Source organism: Homalodisca vitripennis, chromosome 7, assembly GCF_021130785.1.
Source record: "Homalodisca vitripennis isolate AUS2020 chromosome 7, UT_GWSS_2.1, whole genome shotgun sequence".
NCBI lineage: Eukaryota > Metazoa > Arthropoda > Insecta > Hemiptera > Cicadellidae > Homalodisca > Homalodisca vitripennis.
This window is the reverse complement of record NC_060213.1, coordinates 26,209,242-26,233,815: the sequence shown is the minus strand read 5'-3', so window position 1 is coordinate 26,233,815 and position 24,574 is coordinate 26,209,242. Positions and strand designations below refer to the sequence as shown.

General features: G+C 35.7%; 1 pseudogene; it reads left to right on the top strand.

Moving 5' to 3' along the window:
- LOC124365727 overlaps positions 1-19,018 on the top strand; it is a 28,513-nt pseudogene extending 9,495 nt beyond the window's left edge.
- The last annotated feature ends 5,556 nt before the right edge of the window (positions 19,019-24,574 follow it).

Below are 24,574 nucleotides of genomic sequence, written 5' to 3'. Positions count from 1 at the left end.
TACAAAGTAGAAGATTATGTCAGGTTGGTGCTGCAATCTTGTGAATATTTATCCAACTACTTGGATGTGACATGCGTCATGTTGCATTTTAGATGGGGAGAATTAATATTTCTGCTGTTGTTTTGTGTTTTATTCTACGATAATTAGTTGAGTAAACAAGGGAATTATTGAATTATACACATTTTATATTTGCAACCTCTTATTGGCATTGAAAATATTAATAAATCTTGTGAATAATTACAGCTTGTTCTAAAAAAAAATTAAATTTAAAAGTGTTAGTTGTCTTTCATTAGATATCTATTGTTTTTACTAATAAATGACAAACTTTATGTTTGATAACATACAATATGTAAACGTTAAGATTGGCAATACATTTTAGGTTCATATCTTTCTGAAAAATTAATAATTTCTTATATTTATTCTTAAGTGACGAACAAACTGTAGTAATCCATTTACTACACCCAAAAGATTAATACAAATGTTGTTGGTAATATTTAAATTAATCAAATTCGATGAGATATTTTTTACATTTAAAATTATGAATTATTTTGTAGTACAAAAATTGTCTGCTAATTTCATGCGCATATTTTGACACTTTCTATGTAGTTGTACTAATAATAAAGGCATAATATCTTTTCAGTTAGCGTTTTTGGAAAGTGATAACACTTTTAAGGTTTTTGGATAATCACAAATGAAACAAACCTTTTTATGAACTTAAATTGCATCCACACTGGACGAATATTTTGTGGTTTGTGTGTGGACGCCCTTGACAAACATTCTTAGAAGTGATGATATCACGCCACCATTTTTGTTCGGCCAAAATGTTTGTGGATATTAGTGAACTTCTGTTGAGTGCGATGATGGAGCCTTTTGTTACCGCAGCCGTTGCAGTCCATTTATTGTTGAGATTCTCAGTTTTTGGTGAAATTTTGTGTTATATATACACTGTAATACAGTAGTATATTTATAGTAATTTCAAATGTGTGATATGATGTTTCAGAGAGGAGGCGTTCTTGACCCAGAGCTCCCAGTTGTACTTGGAGACCTGTATCCCGGCTATGGGAGATGTGTTCTGTATCGCACAGAGTTACCGGGCCGAGCAGAGTCGTACTAGACGTCACCTGGCAGAGTGAGTACGCCTCACCATACTCTTTTACTATTTTCTACAAAAACAGAACCTGTATACTCATGTATAGATGAGCCGCTTTGAAAGCGACCTGCGCAGAAATTTCTGGCGCATAGGGAGTGTGAGGAGCAGAAGCTCGACCACACTTACTGCTACCCCTCTTTCACTGCTTGATCTATTTCCATTACGAGACACAAGTGGGAACCAAGTACTTTGCTTCCCTGTGTTTGTGTTTTGGAACATTACACTATGTTGTGTTATTTCCGTTGTTATGTAACAACAAATATTATTATTTATGTTAAGAATCATCTATTTAATGTAGTAGTATACTTAAGAAGTATTTTAACAAATGTTTATTGTTAACAGTTGTTGTTATTAATATTGTGTTTGTAAAACAGCTGTTATGTAACAAATACCGTACGAGTGGTAAAGTGGTGACTAAGGTGGTTGGTAAGGAATGTTGAGAGGGATGTGAGTCTGCGCTTCTTCTCCCTCTCCACATTTTTCTCTCTCACTCCCCCCTCCCTCCCCTCGCACTGTTCACTTAACAGGTCACTTTCAAAGCGGCTCAACTATAGTATCTACTGTCTATCTATAGCATTCTTACTGCTTGTTTTTTTACACTTCTAAAATTCAAGCTTTCTTTCCATTCTCCTGCGGAATGATGTCAATTAGCGATAAACAATTAATGCTGATTCGGCAGCACTCATACTAACGAAGCGGTTTACTGCCGATGCATCAGGAATTCAACATTTTTTATAAACAGCCAGCTAACAGCTGTGTTCACACTTGATGCATTTTGTACTCGGCTCCGGTAGAAATTGTCTGTTCGTCTGTTATTTCAGCAATCGAGTATTGTTGAATAATTGCAACAAAATAGAACTCCTCAAACTCCTCAATAGCTCTTCTGTAAATGAGCAATTTTTGCATAGTGCAATACTTTACAGCAGTGGTTCATAACGTTTTTGGTGCTGTTCCACCTAATATATTTCAAAACATTTATATATCACTGATTTATATACAAGAGTAAACCATGTATCTGTAAAAAATGTTATTTTGACATTGTTAATATTTAAGACTATTCTTAGGTAAAGAGTTGCTGTTTTTACCTTTACAATAAATAAAACAAACATTTATTTTAAAGATCACTTTGAAAACTTTTGTGTAGATTTTTACGTTTAATATAATAACTGAAATTTGTAATAAAATATTACTAATGTAAAAATTTAAAAACTAAATGTGTTGTTGACTAGCAACAGAAACAAATCAAAATCAGGATTATTTGGAAAATATTAACAAAAATAATAAACCTTTACCAGGATAATTTTATATTTTTCAAATGTAATTACAGTAATGCGAATACAAAACAATTTTATTTAACCCTAGAACTGGCAATCACCACATATGCGGTCCATTTGCACTGTTTTGTTTTCACGACTCGTGAAAGTGTTTAATTATTAACCAATCACGTTTTATCTCATACCAATGTAAGGAAGAAGAATCAATCTACATATCGATACCGGTTTTGTTGGTCTTTACTTTTATGTTACACTTGGCGGGACATACGATCGACATTTTTCGCAAGAGATGGTACTGCATCAATAGTTTTCAACACAATAACCTCGAATTGGTCTCGTTTTGAAGGGGAGGAGTCAAACTATGCAGCAATGTTGCAAACATGTCGAAAAAGTATTCCCTCCAGCTGTGAGAGTACCCGTACACTTACTTTCTGGACGTGCCTCGTAGAATAAAATACGGGTACGGATTTTTATATAAACTAGTATAAGTATAATTTTATGCATTTAACCCTTTGAGTGCCACGGGTATTTTCCGAAGGCATATGCATAAAGTGCCACGCTGTTTTTTGCATATTTGTAAGCTTTTGGGAAAAAGCTGTTGTAAAATAACTACCAAACAGATTTCCATCATTTTGTTGTTGTTTTTTTTTCTTATTATATGCAGAATATGATACGTATTGTTACAAATAAAATTTGATTTATAAAAATATAAAAAATTTCAGTATTTATAAAAAAAGTTTTTTACTTTTGTATAAAAAGTTAAGTTTCGACCTAATTTGTGTGTATACGGTATTTTTAAGATTTTTTTTCTTTATACCATGATAAAGGCCATATGATTCTAAATAAAACCCATGTGTAATATCTTATTCTAGAATTTTTAAAACATGGCATTATATGTATTAAAAATATGCTGCCCGGGTACCGACATTTTATAAACTGTACTTCATTTGTCAGAGTTTAGAAATTACTTAGAAATGATGTAGTTTTCCCAATAAATCTAATAAAACATTAATACAACACAAATAAATGTGATTAGTAAATTTAGAAGCAAATACTTGCTAACATATTTACATAAAAGTTTACATTTACTAAATAACAACCCTAATAATATTTACACTGAAAATTCACGTTTTTCGCTTGAACACAACTCAAATCATATATTACTTTTGTAAAGAAATACAGTAAAATACTGTATAAGTTACTATTTTATTTTGTATTTACTCAAATGCTTGGTTATCGGCACATAAACAACAAGAAAGGCCATTACACAACACAGTACTCATCCGCTACGTCGCGTGACTGGAAGACAGAATCATCGTACAGGTACTTATCACATCCCACTATTTTTGGACGTGTTTTCCTTATCAGAGATCAAAATAAACTTCATTATACGTTCCTTCTTCCATAATGAATCGAAAAATACTCGATGAGTCCTACTCTTTATCTCCAGATAGACACACGAATGACTTGACATTTTCGAATAATGAAACGTTGTTCTTATGGTTTTTGATTTAATTGATTGTCGTAATAACTTGTAAATTCCAAAATAGGTTAAATAAAGTCAGTTGCTTTTAATACTGTAATTTATTTTTTCCCCGATAAGGAAAACTCGTCCAAAAATAAGTTTCACAGATAAAATAGTGGAGAAACAACATAAAACTCGTATTTATTGATAGTTTGGAACCTATTGAATACAGCCGTCTGATTATTTGGCCAAAATAATCTTGTACTATATAAAATATTATTGAAATACGAAACGTAAAAATTGGCGACGCTGGCACTTTATGCACTTTTCGTACCGTCAAAATTAGCGACGCTGTGGCACTCAAAGGGTTAAAGTGCAACAAACTATATATTGCCGAAATCAGCATAAAGTTTGGAAGAAAATGTATATCTCAGATTTCTTTCTTTATACACAGAAACTTTGCTAGGCAACGGAATATTTTGGTAAAAAATTCCAAAAAATTTTGTGTGGTTTTTTTTTTATAATTTATTTAATTTCTTTAGGCATATTTAGATTCTGTAAATCTTTTCTGAAAATAATCATGTATAATATGTTACATTTGGAGTAAGTTAATTGGTATAAATACTTGTCTAAAAATCCATTACATATCAATCTAAAATTCTGTGGCATTTCAGGAACAACCATTGCCAGTTCTAGGGTTAACAAATGAATGAGATAGATGGGCTTGGATGTATCAACTCAAAATTGTAATGTCTGGTGAAATGGCAAGTCATTCTCAAAAGAGGCCAGTCTATTACTGTAATTGTTATTTAGATATATTAAGGATGAGAATCTAGCTTCACACAAGTACAAAGTTGTGAATGGTAGAAAAATTTCACTGCTCTCTCTGCGATCTCACAGTACTCTTGGCGTCTTTGGATCCAAAAATTGATAAGAGTAGTTTGGTTAAAAACTTCTTTCAGATCTGAATCACAGTTTAATTCAAACAATTGCTCTTTTTAAGTTGTTTAAAAAATTCAGTTATTACTATTTTTGCGATATCACAAAATGAATTTTTGACCCACATATCAACATCAAAGTTTTCTGGAAAGAATTTGCACAAATTTTCCTTTAACTCTTTGTAAAACATTGTTGTAACGTTTACTGATATCACGTAATAGTGTGTTACTAAGTGAAAGCTTATTTTTGTATACTAAGGTTCAAAAGTGAAGGGAACAGTGGAAAACCTGAATCGTCTCACATACTTGAAATGGAGTATTGTATGTTCCTTGAAGGCTCCTGTTAACATCATTGAGCTTAGAGAAAATATCTGCCAAGTAAGCCATCCTACAAAGCCATAATTCATCAGTGAATCAATATCCCATACCCTAATTCGATAACAGGAGTAAAAAATGTCCCTCAAAATGTTAAGACATGGCCCAAATTGAGGTTCTCAGTGATAGCCAAGAATACAAACACAGAATAAATGGCAGCTCTCAATATGGGCCATGTCTTGTCACAGTAAATCTATTCTAAATCAGATATTTATTATTCGATATAAATAATGTTGGTGTCATTAGATCTGTGATAAAATCCTGTAAAAAACTGTAATTCTTGAGAAAAATTGCAGGTTCTTAAGATATTCAAAGTTTTAATGGCCACCGTTTTGAAAATACTAAAGATAATTTCATTATACATTTTTCAGTAACTGGCCTTGTTATCATATATATTTTATAGGTTTATTATTGTTTGTTGCCAACTGTATTTATTAGTGTGGCAGAGGTTATTATAGTTGTTATGATCGCTTACACTGGTTAGTTTTCAAAGTGGTAATGTGCGGTGTAGTGTTTTAAAATTTTTATATTGAATATTGGGAAATTGTTAGACTCATACACCCTCAAACAAGGAAATACGCAAACAAGAAAATAATAAATATGATTTTTTAGTATAGGTTATATATAAATGAAAAGAGAAGACAAATTTTTATTGTATAAAACTATCTGTCCAGATACTCTCACGTTGAGGCAGAGTGTCCGTTTATCTCATTTGATGATCTGCTGGACCGGCTGGAAGACTTGGTCTGCGATGTAGTTCAGCGAGTTCTCGACTCCCCGTATGGTGAGATTGTCTACGAGCTCAACCCTGTAAGTACTTTACCATGATAAATATTCACAATGAAGAAGATTTTTCTCATGTATTGTTGCATTTCTATTTTATTTTGTTGTTTTTAGACATTTTATCTTATATTACCTTTAAATTCTAATTGCTTTCATATCTTGGCCATTATAAAGATCAATAATTGATACCTTGTTATTATCCGGAGGCCACTATTTTTCAAAGAGATTTTCTTACCAAGGACCTAAAAAGACTACATTATTATAGAGAAGCGACTTTATTTGAATTACCGTGTAAATTGCATGTCATTATGACGATCAGTTCTTGTTTTCTACCTTCCAAAAGGAAACAATGTTGGCGAGAAGGAGGCCACTCTGTCCCTATCCTTTTATTTGTTACTAGGCTATATAAGTAGGATATGTACGTACATACATACGTACAGTAGAGTCCCGCCGATCCGAACCCCGCCAATCCGAAAATCCACCTAATCCGAACACGGCTAGGAGAAAATATAAAATTGCTAAAAAGGCAGGAAAATAAATTAAAACCAGTTATTATAGTAAAACGTAAGTTTTATTTTCTCAAAGCATTTACTTACTGACATATAGAAACTGAAATTACATTTGAAACGTTAGATGATACATACATTGTACGGAATTTATACTGTTAATAAATGAAATATAGTACTGTACTGTACTGTATTTATAATGTACAAACCCCTACGCAAGGCTTAGCAAATAATTTGTACTTTAACTTGGACACAATAAGGGATAAAAACGTAAAACAAAACACTGCAAAACCCAACACTTTCTTGAGACCTAAAGTCAGGGCCCGATTAAGGTTTTTGGCGCCCGTTAGGCTATCTTGTACTTCGCGCCCCCCCCCAACGGTTTCCGGCCGGCTTCCCTCTGTCAATTTTCAATAATAAAAAGTGTTCTGCTGTATAGCGGCCATATTATATTTTTGTAATAAAATTTCAACTTACTTAAATTTAAAGACCATTACAGAGAGAGACCATTTAGAGTATTAAACTTTAGGAAAAGAACAACATTCAGCAACTAACTATAAACTTTAATTATTGTTCAAAGGTCTAATGATACATGTATGTATAAAACTGCTATGTAATATGTTCAAATTCAACGGTTAAAAGAACTATGCTGTTTGCTGTCATTTCCTAAAAACACACAAACAAACGAACAAAAACAGCAAAATTATAGAAAGTGCAAACTTGCAAAGGGAAAGGATGCTTACTGCTGAGCATTGATTTGTATCTTTAAAATGGAATATGGTCTATTGTTGTAGACTTGTAGGTAACATTCTTTAAAGAGAATCAAGGGTTCTTATTTACCACTGGTTTTGTAGGACATACAAAAATGTGTCCTAGCTACAGCCAAACCTTACATGAGTTTTTAATTCTTATACATTTTTTGTAGATTACTATCATTAAATAGTCACAAAATTCAAAGTTCAGCACTTTGTAATGTTACTTTCAAAAAATCTGTAGGCTTATTTTTTTCAAAATAAATTAAAATGCATACTGTAATTTTAAGGCTGTTAAAATTATGTGAATTTTATCTCTTACTTCAGTATAAATGCTGCCATAATAATGGAGATTTTATTGTTGTCCATTTTAATAAGAAAGCTTAGTAGCTACGTATAGCCTGTTTAATTAGCGTTTTAACTGTAAATCACTGAAAAGGATTTATAATAAATCAATGAACATGGTCAAATTGGTCATCAACTTTCTCTGGTTTATTCAAGTACATTATGTTACATAGAAATGACATTAGACTTTGGTATACAACTTGGTGACTTGAACATTTAATCACAATAACAAACAATGAGCTAGAACTATAAAATTATTAGGCCTACTGTTAACAAAAGAACTTTTTATTTTCTCATGACGATATATTCCCTGATTAAACAAAGTCTTTCTTCCGTGCTTTTGATGAGGCAAACGCATCGATCAAGTCATCAAACGGAACGAGCTGTACATAGTCACTTTCTATAAATAAGAGAGCGAGTGCCTGGAGTTTTTCTTGCCGTAGAGTCGACCTCACATAATTCTTGACTCGAGTAAGAGCAGAAAAGGATCTTTCTCCGCTGCAATTAGACACCGCCATGCTCAAGAAGATCCGCAATGCCACTTCCACGTTCGGAAAAAGAGATTCAAGTTTTAGGGTTTTTACATGTTTCAATAGCCTGTAGGCTTTAGTCCCGGTCGGTTTGACTTTCTTCTTTTCCTCCATTCTGTCTGACAGTACATTTTCCTCTTCATAGAATGTATTATCATCTTTTAAAAATTTTTGAAGATACAAACACTCATCTGGAAATGAATCATCTAGGTTTGTTGAATATTCATTCATTAGCTTTGTTGCCTTTTCCTTCAAGATTGAACTCTCAATTTTATTCAAATTCCATAAAAAGTTGAAGGAGTCTCGTAGTGTGACATAAATTGATTTTCTCCTTGTTAGTTGCCCTAGGAGTGTATCAATTGCTTTGTAGTAACAATTTATCAGGAATGATTTCCGCCCATCAAACTCAGTGTGCCCCTCTTTGCTTTCTACAAAAGGGATTTTTGGTTTCTTTTTCCTTGTATTGTCTTGTTTGTACTCTTGAGAATTGCACATAAGCTTTGCCTCACTTTCAAAGTTAGAAAATTGTTCCTCATTTCTTAATGAACTTAGAAAAGACTCTAGGAGCTCGTACGAAAGTGCTGTCTGATCTAAGTCTCCATCTTCAGATTGAAGTCGTACACTGATGTCATGAAACTTCATGAGTACTTTATTCCAAAAAACAAATCATCATGGTCATTTCCAAAGACTGGAGCTTCTCTATCAGTTGTTTGGCTTCAAGTCGTACATCTTTTTTATTTTCCTCGTTTGAAGTGATGTCTTGTAACGCTGCGATTATTTGTTTATATGACTTGTGCATGGCTTTACTGGCATCTGCTCTTGCACTCCAGCGAGTTTTCGAAAGGGTCTTGACTGTCAAACATTCTTTGTCATATTGCGACAAGAGAATTTCCCATCTGTGTGTAGATGAATGGAAAAAGTTGTACATTTGCTGTGCCAGGGCAAAATATTCAACAGAACTACTACTACTTTCTGCAGCGGTCGAACCTACTAGCTGTAACGAATGAGCTGCGCAAGGAACGTACTGAGCAAGAGGATTTTGCTCTTTGATTCGATTTTGAAGCCCCTTGTAACACCCAGACATGTTACTTGCATTGTCGTAACTCTGACCTCTACAGTCACTGATATTTAAGTTCAAACTTTCAAGAGTATTTATCACAGCCTTCTCCATATCTTCCCCTTTATGGCCACAATTTGGGATGAACGTTATGAACTGCTCATTAGGTGACCCGTCAGGTGCTACAAAACGAATGACAAAAGTCAATTGATCCACATTGGAAACATCTGGAGTAGAGTCGACAATAATCGAAAAATACTTAGAATTCTTGATATCTGACGCGATTTTGGATTTAACATTGTCAGCTAACAGAGTAATAAACTCGTTAACGATCCTGGAATCCTTTACCTTTATTTCCGAAACGAGCAACATGGTCAGCCATGAAAGGATCAAACTTGCACAAAAGCTCGATACAGCCAAGGAAATTACCATTACTGGTTGACCCCAAAATTTCATTTTCACCATAAAACGGAAGCCCTCGAGAAGTTAAATACTTAACTACTTCAACAACTCTTGACAATACATCTCTCCAATACTTCACTTCGACTTGATGCTGCTCAAGTAGTTTTGCATCAATTCTCTGAGGTGCATTCATCCGGGTCAAATATTTGTTCACACATTCTCTGTGCTCTAGACTATTATCATGTTCTTGAATTTTGTGTGAATTTTTCCAATCATTAAAGCCGCATGTAGCTAAGGCAGTCGTCCCCCCATAGAGCTTACAAGGAGCACAGTATACATAGCCAGTTGATTTGGAATAAACTAAATGAGTTCTTTTTACAATCTCTCCATTTACAAGTTTTTTGAAAAAACAAGCTTTGTTCAAATAACGGTTTTGGTCAGAATACTGCCGCTTTGATTGGGAAAAATCCCCACTGTCATTTTGATTGATGCTGTGCACTGCAAAGTATTCACGCAATGCCTCATTTACCAGCCATAAAGCGGGATCATCAAGATTTTTTGAATCGGTTACCTCTTTATTTGCTGGTACACAATCTTGCAACTGATGTCCCAAATCTGCTATTTGCTCAGTTGATGGTGGTGAAGGGACGTGTACAGGTGCAATTTCCGTTGTGGTGTCTGAGACATCGGTAGCAGTGGCACTGGCAGGCTGCTGAATCACTTCCACTTCCACTATAACACCGCTGTCCTCACTCACAACGTTTCGTTCAGTTCCCGTGACGACCGGCAATGTCTCAGCAGAACAACTGGGAGTTTCGGGTTTATTGAAAAAATCGTCTAGTCTATGAATTTTATTTAGAAGAGCACTTTCCCGTTCGTTACGCTCCCGGGCCCGTTTACGGTATTCGGAACCACTTGGTTTTTTACTCATAATGTAGCCTACATATGTAAAACAAGCAAACCACTGCTTCTTCTAATATTTCAGTATCAAACACTCTACTCGACTTACGAATAAATGTCAGTGTTTATAATAACGAGCAATGACACCAATTAATCACAACGAAAGTCCAAATAATTCATAGGCCATAGGCCTAAAACAAACAGTGCAGACGAGGAGACGACTGACTGCAGCTGCAGCTACACTCTGTCTCTATCTGTCAGAGAGCGTCAGTGTTGCAAACGGCGAAGGGCGGCGGCCGGCGGCGCCCCTCGCGCGAAGCAAAATTTCCCTTTTAGTTTCCCTACCGTTACGATAATTACTATGCGTTGTCACTAATCGCTATTAATTAATTTCTTTTTCTACTTAATAGTTATTTTTAAGTAAATGGAGTAAATCTAAGGTCTAGGTGGATGTGTAAATAATGTACAAAAATGTATAGTGAAGTTTTAGACCATACCATTTTATTTACTACATATAAAAAGCACTTCATCTTGAACTCCGAAGCGCCCCCCTAAAATCGTCACCGGTCTCGCGCGCCCTAGGCTGCAGCCTACTTAGCCTACTGGTTAATCGGGCCCTGCCTAAAGTCAGTGATCTTCTTTTGACGCAACACACTAAAACGACTGGACGATGCAATGTTTCGCCAACGCCGAATGAACATTACGTCATTGGGAGTAGCAGCGGCATGTTGCTCGACGTAGCGTAGAGCGAGGTCAAAGGCACTTGCAGCTGCGCTGTGTAGAACAATATCGGTAGTTTGGGCGTCTCCCTCATCCTCACTGCTACATGAGTCATCAGCTGGGACTCCTTGTACCTGTGCCACGATGTCTTCGTCTGTGTACTCCTCGAAGCCTTTGTCATCTACAGCCGTCCACTCATCAACACACTCCTTCTCTACATTTTCGCATCCCGGTATTTTTTTTTACAAGAGGAAGAAGTTCGCATTCATTTACCGGTGGAACAACCTCTTCAACAAACTGCAGATCAGGCCAAAGATTTTTCCAAGATTTCTGCAGAGCTCCTACGCTTGTGTTCTCCCAAGCCTCTGCCACCCAGAAAATTACATCTTTGATCGTGATTTTCTTAAGCTTTTGGTTTAATACGTACTTACTATTGTTTATTGCATTTGATTATTGTATGCATTTAATTGTTTTAAAACCACGTAAATTGCACTTGAAAGTTGATAAATGGTACTATTTAACAAAAATCCGCCTAGTCCGAATTTCCCGTCAATCCGAACAAGGTTCGGTCCCAATTAGTTCGGATTGGCGGGACTCTACTGTATTATAAATATAAAAATTTAATGACCGTTCACATGATCAGAGCTTGAATACAGAAATTTTTCTTTCATTGCTGAAGCGCACTGATGGCCACATGGGCATTTCAGATCGGTACGTTCCCAACCACGGGTCATGTGCCAAATCGGTCAACGTGATCTAACATGAGAAAAGTCGGACAATCTGGAGTGTGATCTAAGGTCGGGAAAATACTGATAAGAAACGCCGTGGCCATCACTCCACACTACTGACAAAAATAGAAAAACGAGATAGTACCCAAATTCAAGCTCAGATCACATGAACACTCGTAAAATTTATCTTTAACTTTGGTACTACTAACAACATACTATCTAATGCACTACTACTACCTAATTACTACTTTAACCTAATTTAAAGCTACTTATATCAGGGTGGCCACCCGACCACGAAAACTGGGAATCTTTCTGTAGAACTAAGAAAATCTCATAAACAATTTCTCCATCTTTAAGAACTTATGAAATCAAGATATAATTTAATTCTTCCTTGAATCAGGACCTGATTAATCTCATCTTATTTGTACGTGAAATTGTTCATAAAACTGTGAATAAAGATCGACATATATTCACAAGCCTCATCTGACACCTGTTGCATTCACTAGTGTAGTAAAGTTTATCTCCGTTGGTTCTACCCGTGCCACAGTAAGTCCCCAAACACGTAACAATCATTTGATCAATTAAAGTCGGCCCACCGATCGTCTCGGGCCTAAGCCACTATACAAGTGGTAGCTGTAAGCAGCAAAGGTGGCCAAGATACAAACAGTGTTTTTCTGTTTCAGTTTTATTCAGTCACCAAAATGATTCTCTGAACAAAGTTGTACAACTCTTATTCTTGAATAAGACCAGCGTTTTGAAAAGATGTTTGTTGATTGTGCAGGCCTAAATTGTACAGTGCTCGGCCTATAAATTGGCTTAGAGTTCGATTCTGTGAGTATTATTATCTTTTTGACAGTCTGATAAGAGATGCAACCTGGTTTTTTGAGTACACCAGAACATCAGTTGGATTTTTACCGGACCTGATAAGATACCTTTTTCGAGAAGAGAATGGTTTGTGACACTAAGTAAAGCTAAGAAGGAGGCGGTTGGGCCCAACACGATGCGCAGCAATAACAGAATGATCTGAGTTCTAAGCAGCAGGGAAAAAGGTGATGTCCGGAATTTGCAACAGATCAGCGGCATCATGTGGTATTACTATGCTGCTTACACATGTCGTGGCCAGAGTCAAGCGTTCTCCGAATATGTAATCTTTAGGTCGCCACTCTAACGCTTACCGCCCACCACTTCCCACCTGTACCGTGGCCGAGGTCTTGGTTGACCTATGAATGATTGCTCCTCACACACGTTCTGGTTGGACATCAGATTACATAGGTTAAAACAAAGAAAGTGATGTTGTGTTTTTATATCACGGTCATATCTAAACTTTGATTGAACTAGGTGTGTTTACACTAACAAAATGTTGCGCGAGTTTTGCGTCCGAGAGTAATAAATCACTAGCCTAAACGGGCCAGTGTCTGATAGTTGTGTGCAAGAACTGAAGAGCAGTGTCGGTCATTAAAATTTAAATCATTGAATTAAAAGACATTTGTCTCATTTAATCCTTTAAATCATTTTTAACTTCTTTTTCTAAGTCATAGGCTGATTTTAATTAAATTATCGTATAAAGCGTATAAAAAATATACAGTTAAATTCTAATTACGTATAGCAAAATTATAAATACGTAACTGATTACAGTTTTGTGTATGCATCATGTAGAAATTATTAAGTGAATTTTTTTAATCATACCATAATTTATTAATATGAAGTTTTTAATAGTTGGTTTGCAAATATACCGGTTAGGAATAAATCTCTTAAAGTACATATTTCTCTTGATTATGTTTGAGTTCTGGAATTATCTAAGAATCACAAAAATTGTTCATAAGTCAAAAGTCCATGATTGAAGTTTTTGGTAATTGCAGGTTACGTTCGAAAATCAGGTAAATCTCTATCTTTAAAGATTAAAATTCTCACCTTGCCTTGTGTATATATTTTGGAAAAGTTAAAAGTTTTATAAAAAACCTCAACAATTAGATCCATGTATGTTTAATTATATTTAATATGAAATTGTGTAATATTTAATATTATAAATATATTATTATACAATATGGAAATTGCCAAATCTACTTGTCTTTATAATAATATTCCACAATTATATTAAGACTTTAAATTTGATATAATTTATTTCTTTCTTCGGAGAAATTACTCTTATCGATTTCACGAAGAACTAGGTTTAGAGCTTATATAATTCAAATTGGCTCTTGGTTCCTATACTATATTTTAAAACAGTAAATGTCTTACTTAATAAAAGGACTTAAATTTGTTGTTTTAAATTTAAAAGTAGTAAATTATTATTGTTTGCGTATCCTAGTTATTGGAAACACATTTGTGCCATTCATAATAATTCACTAACTTTTATTGTGTGAATACATGACTGATCTATAAAACCTTTACAGCGTATGCAAAATACTTGGAAAGTTACACTTATGTTTACTGTTAATTTTATTAAATTAATTTTTCCAATTTAATAATACATGTTTCATTTCATTGCAGGAATTCAAGGTTCCCAAGAAGCCGTTCTTGCGTATGAACTATTCTGATGCCATAAAGTACCTGAAAGACAACAACATCACTAAAGAAGATGGTTCTTTTTATGAATTTGGAGAGGTGAGCAATACGTTTCTTTATGTGTGCAACTTTGTTCCTTCCAGTATAATTTATTTATTCTTTAATTACTTGTTTAATTTCACCTCTGTACTTCTTGTACAAATAAAGAAATTATTCATTAATTCATTCGTTGTGATATAGGCCTACATGTAAACATGTTTCTTCGTTATAGTACAAAAACTAACTTTTAGTCTCAAAGCTGAATGTATCCAGTAGTCATACAGACAGATTTGATTTGAGTATGTCCAATCTTGAGAGTATTCACTTTTTAAGTTGATTCTTGATTAAACTTCTTAATGAAATCCTTTGGTAGCAATGTCTATTTAAAGTTCTAATCATAATATTAGCAATGCTACTTCTGTTTAACTTTTCTACTAAATGCTTTAATTACACTTTTTAATAATCCATCAAAGTTCTTATAGAAGTTGTGATGGTACCCAGTTGAAATCGGTTCACTTAATACACCTCACTCTCGCAAATGTGATGGATGAATCTTCATACTGTGTAGCCTCTTGCCATCTTATTTGACCTAACTAACAATTTTTTTATATGTTCCGATTTTTATTAGTAACCATAATGATGGAGGTACTAGGCTCCTTTTTACTGAGAGTAGGAGATCAAAATAAAGTATTACAATTAAGTTATTTCAAGATTTTTTAGGGGTTATTTTGTAGGGAGTTAGATTTTCATAAGAAGCAATTGCACAGATTTTGTGGATTTAGTGCAGGCAATGCACAGACAGACCATGGACTTGGTCTACTACGTGGGCCCGAGGCAGATTAGGATCAGAACAGCTGGTTCTGGTGTTTGCACATTTTTGAAACGCTCTTTATCACTTGTACCTTTCTGCTGCCCCCTGGTCACATCCTACCCACCTTCCTCCTTCCTACATCCTCCATTTATAATTTCCTGTCGAGATCTGTTTAGTTGATAAAGATACGATCAAGTGAACAGAGGTTTCGTCTCTACAACCATACATCTGTTCTATCACCTTTGACTTCTTATTTAAGTGAAAATTTATATAGATGTTTTCGGTTTTTTATGATATTGTTAAGTTTTAACATTGAAATTTGCAGGACCTGATAAAACTGGTTCTGAATAAATTCCCTTTTTTACATTTAGATTAAGAGCTTCCATTGAGGAGTATGTAAATTAATTTACAAAGATTAAATGAGAGATCTAGAAAGTATTGACGTGTTGAAATGAATGTTAATGGTGAAAAGATTGAGTAAATGTTGAAGATTTTGAATTATTATTACTTATACGGAGATATTCACTTATGAATTGTGAATTCACTTAAAGTAGTCTTGGAGTATCATTATATGGACACTTTATGAAAGTGATTATATTATTTAGTATTTCTTTATTGTAAGAGAAGAACTTATAATACAATTTTAGTATTAACGTTAGTTCAGTGCATGAATAACGAATTTATTTCGAACAGAAAATGTCCATAGTAACTACTATTAAAGTTCAATATTTGTTTTATTAAGTTGAGAGTATTCTGAAATTTCAAGTTTTAACAGAAAAATTAAGGTTTACAGTTTATTTTCAAATTATTAAAAGTGTACGTAGAACCAGGTGTTTTTTTTTTTTTATTGGGTGGCTGAATTTTATTTAGACAATTAGTTTATAAACCTTTGTATGAGTTTTTGTTAAAAGATAATACACAATGTTTTTGTTAATAGATATCAAATGTCATTAATTATGAAAGTCCAATCTATTGAAACGATTGACTTTAATTTTTTACTTTAATTTAATTGCATGTACAATATAAGTACACCCTATTGCTTCCCAAAATAGCAAAACTCTGCATTAAATTATTATGACTGGCCAATATTCTCAACAGTTTTAACTTAAAAGACAAGGCTAGGACTCATTAACTTTTGACTGATTTGATTACATTTGTGAGTGTGGAAACATTGATTGCAAACTTCCATAGGCACTCTACTCGTGATCTGCAAGCCATTCAAAATTTACAGTGTGACTCTGATGTGGCCACGTAGGGTCTTGTGGAACAACTGCAATATAATTTGGCAACCAACCCACACTCGATATTTTTATTTCATCTCTGTATTCTTGTTACAAAGCTGGATTTGAATGTTTTGACAAAATCCTTGCATTTGCAACAATGTATCTTAATAAATTAAGTGGTTTATCTAATGAAGAATTGAAGGGTTATCATCTTTGATTGGCACAGGATATCCCCGAGATGCCGGAGAGAAAGATGACGGATGCCATCAATCAACCGATCATGCTGTGCCGCTTCCCTGCGGGTATCAAGGCCTTCTACATGGCGCGCTGTCCGGAGGATAACCAGCTCACCGAGTCTGTGGACGTCCTGTTGCCCAACGTCGGGGAGATCGTGGGAGGTTCCATGCGTCTGTGGGATCACGACTCTCTGATGGAGGGCTACAAGAGTGCTGGTATCGACCCCACACCCTATTACTGGTATACTGACCAGGTAATGGAGACAAATTGATAAATTGATTGTTTGTTCCTACATATACTTAACATTTACCCCACTGCAACTTTCTTACTCTCAACCTGATTGACCCTGTACCATGAGAACACATAATGGTGTGGATCTCTAGTACAAAAGGCATATCCAGAAACTGATGAGCAAGGAGGTTGTAGCCTCTTCCGTATGTCCACTGTAACTCCCTTGTTCTAATTGCCAAATACACGTCATAAAAAGTTATTAAAATTATATTTTGGAACTGGAAGTGAATATTAAAGGCACTAATATTTCAAATATGATGAAAATCAGTAATGGTTTGTAATTTATTTTTCTAATCTTATTTTTTGTATGTGTTGATTTGATTTAGTGTTAATTTTTTAAACTTAGTGTTTGTTTATTATTAGCCTATTTTACATTATTCTCTTTAGAATTAAATGTTCTTAAAGTTTTGGTTAAAAAGTTTACCTGTTTATTAACCATTTAATGAAGTTAATGTACTTAAAATATAAACATAGTATGTTTTTGCGAGACAGAATCTTGCATATTTTGTCTGATATCTGAGAAATGAGTGCTCTTTCAGGTCTGGGACCTATTTTATTCAATTTTTTCAGTTCATTTTACATAACATCCAATAAATTCATCAACTATCCTTACGCCATAAAAACATCAGTTTCGCTTTATTTTTTGCCCTTTCCTAGAAAATCAGGTGAAATCTTTCGCTAGCCGTAGCTCGCTAACAAAGCGTTTCCGGACATATTATGTTTATATGAACTTTTTAAATTATTTTGATGAGAGAAATCACCTGAGAATTTTGTCGGGTTACTCGTGGGACACCCTGTATACACATTTTATATATATATATATTTATAGGCCTATATGAAATACAGTATATATAAGTATATAGTATGTCACCTTAAACAAGTTTTAGTGAAACGTATAATTTTCATTATTTCGTAATACCTAGGTGAAGACATTTTATACTACATTGCCTACAGGAGTGGTTATTTTCATGATCATCGAAATAACAACAAACATCAGGTGTCTGCATTAAAAGAAAAGTAATATTTTCTGCAGTTATGCCGACTAAAAACAATAAATGTATAATGAATAAGATTAGGAAGAGTCACAACCTGTTCAGTGCTAATATCTAACAGACAACAGTACAACTATGTAGACAAAATTTCATGACGAGGCTCAGATGGTCTTGTCATAGCATGGTAATTAGTAGTTTAAAGATTTTCTATCCGTAATTGTAACATTTTTAGTATTAGAATTCATTGATTAAAGTTGTGTGAAGTACCAGTTATCTGACTGAACCATTATGTTTCAGAGGAAGTATGGAACTTGTCCTCATGGTGGTTACGGTCTGGGGCTGGAGCGATTCCTATGCTGGTTATTGAACCGTTACCACATCCGCGAGGTCTGCCTGTACCCACGGTTCCTGGAGAGCGTTGCCGTCCGTAGGACATCAGACCGTCAGCATTTACCCTTGTCTACTTAATACATTTTCATATGTTCCTTTGATACAACACAATCAATATCTTTTTTTCCACCTAAGTTCTTATTCTGGGCATAGTTGGTGTATTGAATTACGCAGACAGCTTTTATTGTATACTCCTGGAGCTAGGTAACAATGTATATAGCCTTTATCATAAAGAGTTTATGTTGGAAACGTTTTTAGATTTTGATACTTTTATTACGAATTTTTGTTTAAGCTGTATAACATTTACTTAATTTTAATTTGATATACTGGAACAATTAATTTATACTGGTTGATGAAAACATAAAAGTTAATTCATATATGGAACATAGTAGTATCATAAATTCTGACGACTTAGTTTTATTTTATAAGTTGAACTTTTATTCAAGCTTTCAGCTCTTAAGCTTATACTATAGTATCAATACACTTATTGATCTGTTGGGTTTTTATTTTATTTTACATTGTGAGATAAATTATTCAGGGTCAGTTGTTTGATTTATTTATTACTGTACAAAGAATATTGCATTAAAAATGGCATTAATAAAGAAGTGTCTGTTATTTTTCTATCGTCCTAACAAATAATTTTTTCAGCTGATCTTACAGTGAAAACAGTTTATTAGTTTTATAGTTCTGTCGTGCACCAAACAGTTTGATCTTGTGTGTGGTACAGTGAAAGGAGATTGACGATGATCTTTTTTTATTACCATCCAAAGTAATTTTAAGGGAATTTTAAGTTTCAACGGATTTGGAGAGTCAAATTGTCAATATTTTTGTTTATTTTGTTGGTATAATACAACCGCAAGTTGTATTCATTGTTTAATTTTTTAGTGGCAGCTGCTAAAGTTAGATATGTTTTATGATATCAGCAGTTTTCGTTTGTTAAAAAAACTGATCAAGTTTTGTGTAAATAATTAAGTGTACCAAATTGTGGGATATTTTATCAAGAGCGTATGGTGAGTCTGCTATGAGTAAAACAAGGCTTTACGAGTGTGATATAAATGTTTCAAAGATGGCCGTGAAGACATTGAAGATGATGAATACTCCGGACTCAGCTTCAGCACATCAACAATTGATGGAAAAGTTGAAGAAATGGTTATGGACAATCACCGTATTACAATCATAGAAGTCACTGATAATATTGGCATATCAATTGGCTCATGCTATAAAAATGTTTGAATTTTTCTGGAATGAAACATGTAGGAGCAAAATTTGTTCCAAACTTGTTGAATTTTGAACAAAAACAGCGGTGAATAGAAGTTGCTCAGGAGTCACTAAATGAAGTCAACAATGGTACAGAATTAGTGTTATAACAGGTGACGAAACGTGGGTTTACGGATATGACGTCAAAACTACGGCTCAATCATCCCAGTGGAGGCATTCTGGATCGCCAATACCGAAAAAGGTTCAACAAGTGTAGTCGAACGTGAAGGTTATGCTCAATTTTGTAATTGATCTTAATCTCCATACAACAATATGTAAACACGTTAAGGGTTAAATCTCAAGTGAGGGAATGTTGGTGAGAAATTTTCGACATAGAACAAAATTAGTTCTGGAAATAACCATTATAACATTAAAATGATTACTGTTAAATAAGAAAACAAAAACTGATTGGAAATTGATGGGCTGAAAGAATACCAATGTTTACTGAATTTAGTAACTACTTATTACTTAGTAAAACAGTAAATAAAATAAAACCAGTATAAGAAAAAATTTGGAGCCATTTATCAAATATACATTTTATTGATTACATATATATTTGGAACTACATAATGTAAGGTCGGATTTCTACACCATGGCTTGCGAAGAAATGAAATTCATATAATGATCAGAACCCATTGAGCTTTTAACGATGTGTACCTTAGCGATATAACACTTTTTGTTTCAGGTGCCTACATTTTCTCTACAGAAATTGTAAATACCATAATTATAATTCTTCATGTTGGACTAAGAGTGTTAACACACAAGTGTGGACAACTTAAAACAACATTATCGTAAGAACTGTTTTTTGTAGATGCTCCACATCTAGTAGACCTAAATCTTGCCCAATGCTACCTTCTTTTCTTCGAAACACCTTTGTCAGTGATGAAAGACTTGACAGACAATGATCAACATCCATAAAATATTTTTCACCAGTTCTCCATATTTTCATAACAAAGCAACTCAACTGAAGTGCATTTTCTCAATCAATTTGCCTCACACATCTTTTCTAATGCTGCTGCTAATGAATTTCATAACTAATCAAAAATATTAATGCCAAGGCAACTAAAAATTTGTTTTTCTTTAAGTTTAAAGCTAATCTTTATTATTACTATGCTCTAATAGGTAAAACATAAAAAAATATTAACCAGGGCATTTTAGTTCAAATTAGTGTATTTATTGATAAAAATAGAAAACTGTTAATATTATCTCAATTCAAATTTATTCTACAGTGTAATAAAACTATATAAACTACTAATTATTAGTATATTTTCTTATCATTTATTTCTAGCCCAACTAATATATGGGAGATGTATATTTTGGGCCTTTCTTTTCTGGCTTTATTATTTTCCAATCTAGATCACAGTATCATATGTCATGCATTAAAACAAACAATCAAAGGTAGCGTCACATGCAAATGTCTCAATAACTTAAATATCATGCTAATACAGGCCAAAACTAATACAAATTAAACACTAAATATACTAAATAGCTATAAAATGATTAACAATTAATAAATATAATCTATATATATACTTATTCTAACGGTAATTAATCTACCTAATTTCTATGGATCCTGATCACGGTCTTGTCCTTGAACTGGACTGTACTGGGGCACACCCGTCACATGTTGGACATAGAGGTCCCGGCTCCACTGGACAGCTGTGGAGACACAACGGCGGGAGAGGGCGACACTGTACTGCCGTGAGACACCCAAGCCAGGGTGTCCCAAGCCCTGTCCCAAATACCAACGCGCTCTGGCCTCGACTATAGCACGCCAACCGTCTTCATAGGGCACGGTGACATCGACGATCCGACCGGACGGAGGCGAACCAAGTCATCCGGAACCTCACGATTGACCATCAGGCGGTCCAGAGGGCCACGCTGATTCTGGAGCACTTCCACCCCCGGCGACGGACGGATCGCAGCGATGAGGTGATCAAGAACTGCGTCATGCCGCTTGGAGACCACGGACATGGTGGGCAAACAGTGACAAAGCCGTGGTCTCGTCATGGCGGCCACACCGGCGGACCACCGGCTTCCCACCGTCTGCAACCATTGAGGGGGAGTACATTAAGTCGCGCCCTGTGGATGAACCTCCAGTCAGCGAACCGCACATGGCGCCCCTCGTAGAGGAAGTGGTTGGAGGAGGGGCAACCAGCAGTAACACGAATGGCCCTGCCCTGGTCCGGTTTGTTGGAGAGAACGGACCGGAAAGTGGGATTGCAGGGAGGATCGCAGGACAGAAGAAAGCTTGGACCGGGAGCCGCCGTCCACAGTAATAGTCGACCTCTCCCCAGGGACGGACAGTTGGAAGGATCTCCTCTCCTCACACCACCCCCACCGGAGATCGGGGAGGCGGTTAAGTGCAGCCCGGGCCAAGGAAAACGTTGTCGCAACATTCGTGTTACCGCCAATTTCCCCATTCAGGTATGACATGAGGAACGCCATATAGACTCTGGCCGCAGTCCGCTGACCGGCGGAGACAGCGAGACCCTATAGTGGATAGGTGTGCAATCTTAGGATCGGGGTATGTCAAGAGGCGAAAGGCGTGAGCCACAGCCGAAAGATCCGTGAGGTCAGAGAGTGGCAGGAGGCCGGCTCCACACCGGGAAGGGGGGAGCGCGATCAGCTCCGCACTGGCACGCTGCGGGAGATTCATGACTCGCTTGCACCCCAACTTGATTGATCTATTAAGTTCGCGCAGGCTCGTCTTCCTGATTCTAGCAGTGTTAAGTTAAAGCTCAGCTGCGGGACCAGGAAGGTGCGCAAGGCATGTAACTTTTGCCAGGGGGCAAGCATACTCCCGAATATAAAAGCGGCCTCACCCTCGAGCCTCGTGGAGGTAGCCACCGGGGTTTGGTCCACCCTCATCCCGGTGGGTACCCCCAGATGTTGATAGGGCTCACCCTCGCCAAGTACCCTAAGATGAGCACCGTCAATAAGGAATTCTGTAGGCCTTACAGCCCGCCTGGCCACGTGAAGCGTGGCACACTTGGCGGGCTTGAACTCAAGGCAGCAGGGACAACTGTCTCGATCCGCGCCCTCAACGACGCTTCAGACCTCGCAACTAAGGCCAGATTATCAGCATACGCGAGGACGCTGATCCGCGTGCCTTGCTGGTCGGCTCCGTGCAGGTCCTCCAGCGCCACTAGCGGCCTGATGAGTGACTCCATCACCAGGTTAAACAGCAGCGGTGATAGGGGGCAACCCTGCCGGACACCAGCACCAAAGGGGATGTCCGGAGTCAACCCGCTACTGTGCCGGATGGAAGTCACGCTGCCCTCATAGAGATCCTCAATGAGCCGCAGTTGGTTGGCGGTAAGCCCGGCAGAGCGCAGTGCGGCAATGAGAGGGGAGTGGGGGACACTTCCAAATGCTTTGGCCAGGCCACGCAAAGCTCACTGCCGCGACGCCGAGCCTCATCAAGGAGCTCCTGAAGCAGGAAGTTGTGCTCGAGACAACCCTCAGCAGGCATGAAGCCCTTCTGGGATCCTGATAGAAGCCCATTGGCTGAGGCCCAACTCGAGAGACGAGCACACTCACGTCATTATCATTAGCAAACAAGCCAGCCAAAATTTGTATTCAGACATAGTAAGAATACTGTAATTGATGGAATGATACAAAACCATATCAAATATAAGGAGATGAATGCTCAATCAAGGAATCGTTTTGCTCGATGACAATGGGCATCGGTTCCAGATCTGGGTGATATTCAAGGCTAATTGTGAGAGAAGTTGATCATCTGCTGTTCAACCCTATCCTAGCAGTACCTGACATCACGGCTGCTTATCAAGTACAAGCTTGGTGGTATGTGCTTTGAAAGTGACACTGGAGTTATAGCTATCATCATAGGTAAGGTGTTTGTTTGAAAAAAATTCAGACAAGTCAGTCTTTTTTGCTATACTTTCATGTAAGTCTCAAGAGTTATATATTTATAATAGTTTTATTTTTTACTAATACTTTCCTGGCATTATTTTCTAATCATCAAAGCCCATTACAGTTTTTTAACTAAATCACAAACTTAAAGTTACGGTACCTTGAGATTTTGTGGTTTATTGTAGTTTCTCTTATACTATAACCACAATAATATTATTACGACAAGCAATAGTTTAAGTACTAGAATTATGTATGCTATATACCTGTACATTACTTTTATTTTACTAAAATCTTTTTCATAAAAGTGAAGATTAAGACTTTGATAGCTGGATAGAAATTTTATTAATTGGTATAAGAAAACTAAAAATTAAAGGTAAAATATATTGGCTATTTGGTAAATAGAAATAGAAAAATTATTTATTTCCAAGAACATATACAGTTGTAAATTATAAGTTACTATTAAAACAATACTTACGAAGCAGCGATTAACTAAAACAGTTTAAATTAATATTGGATAATAGTTGGATAATATTGATATCATTTAAATATGAGTTATTAAGACTGTATGTTACAGCTAAATATTATGTCTACAATGGAAATTAGCCTACATGGGCAAGCAGCCTGTGTGTAGGGTAGAGTTGTATTGAAAGTTTAATGTTATCTAAATGTTGAAAAAAGTGTTACTGTTACGTGTCAATATGTTTTTTAGGGCATAAAACTGATATAGAAATACTAGTTGTGTGGTGAAGGAATTAAGAGATAATATTGTATCAGACAAAACCATCGCTGGAAGTGAGACTACATACACAAGACCGTGATATGACGATCACGGGAGGAGGGGTCAAGGTCAGGTCGGTCCCCAGTCTGAGTAAATGAAAGTCTCACATCCTTGAACTCCAATTTGTAACAACAGCTCTGTGACATGATTTTTAAATTTGCAATCGTATCTGATTCAAATAAATTTAATTGTTGAAAATCGTTACATATGTTTCTAAATAGATGTGAAATATAGTAGGAATATAAAGGTA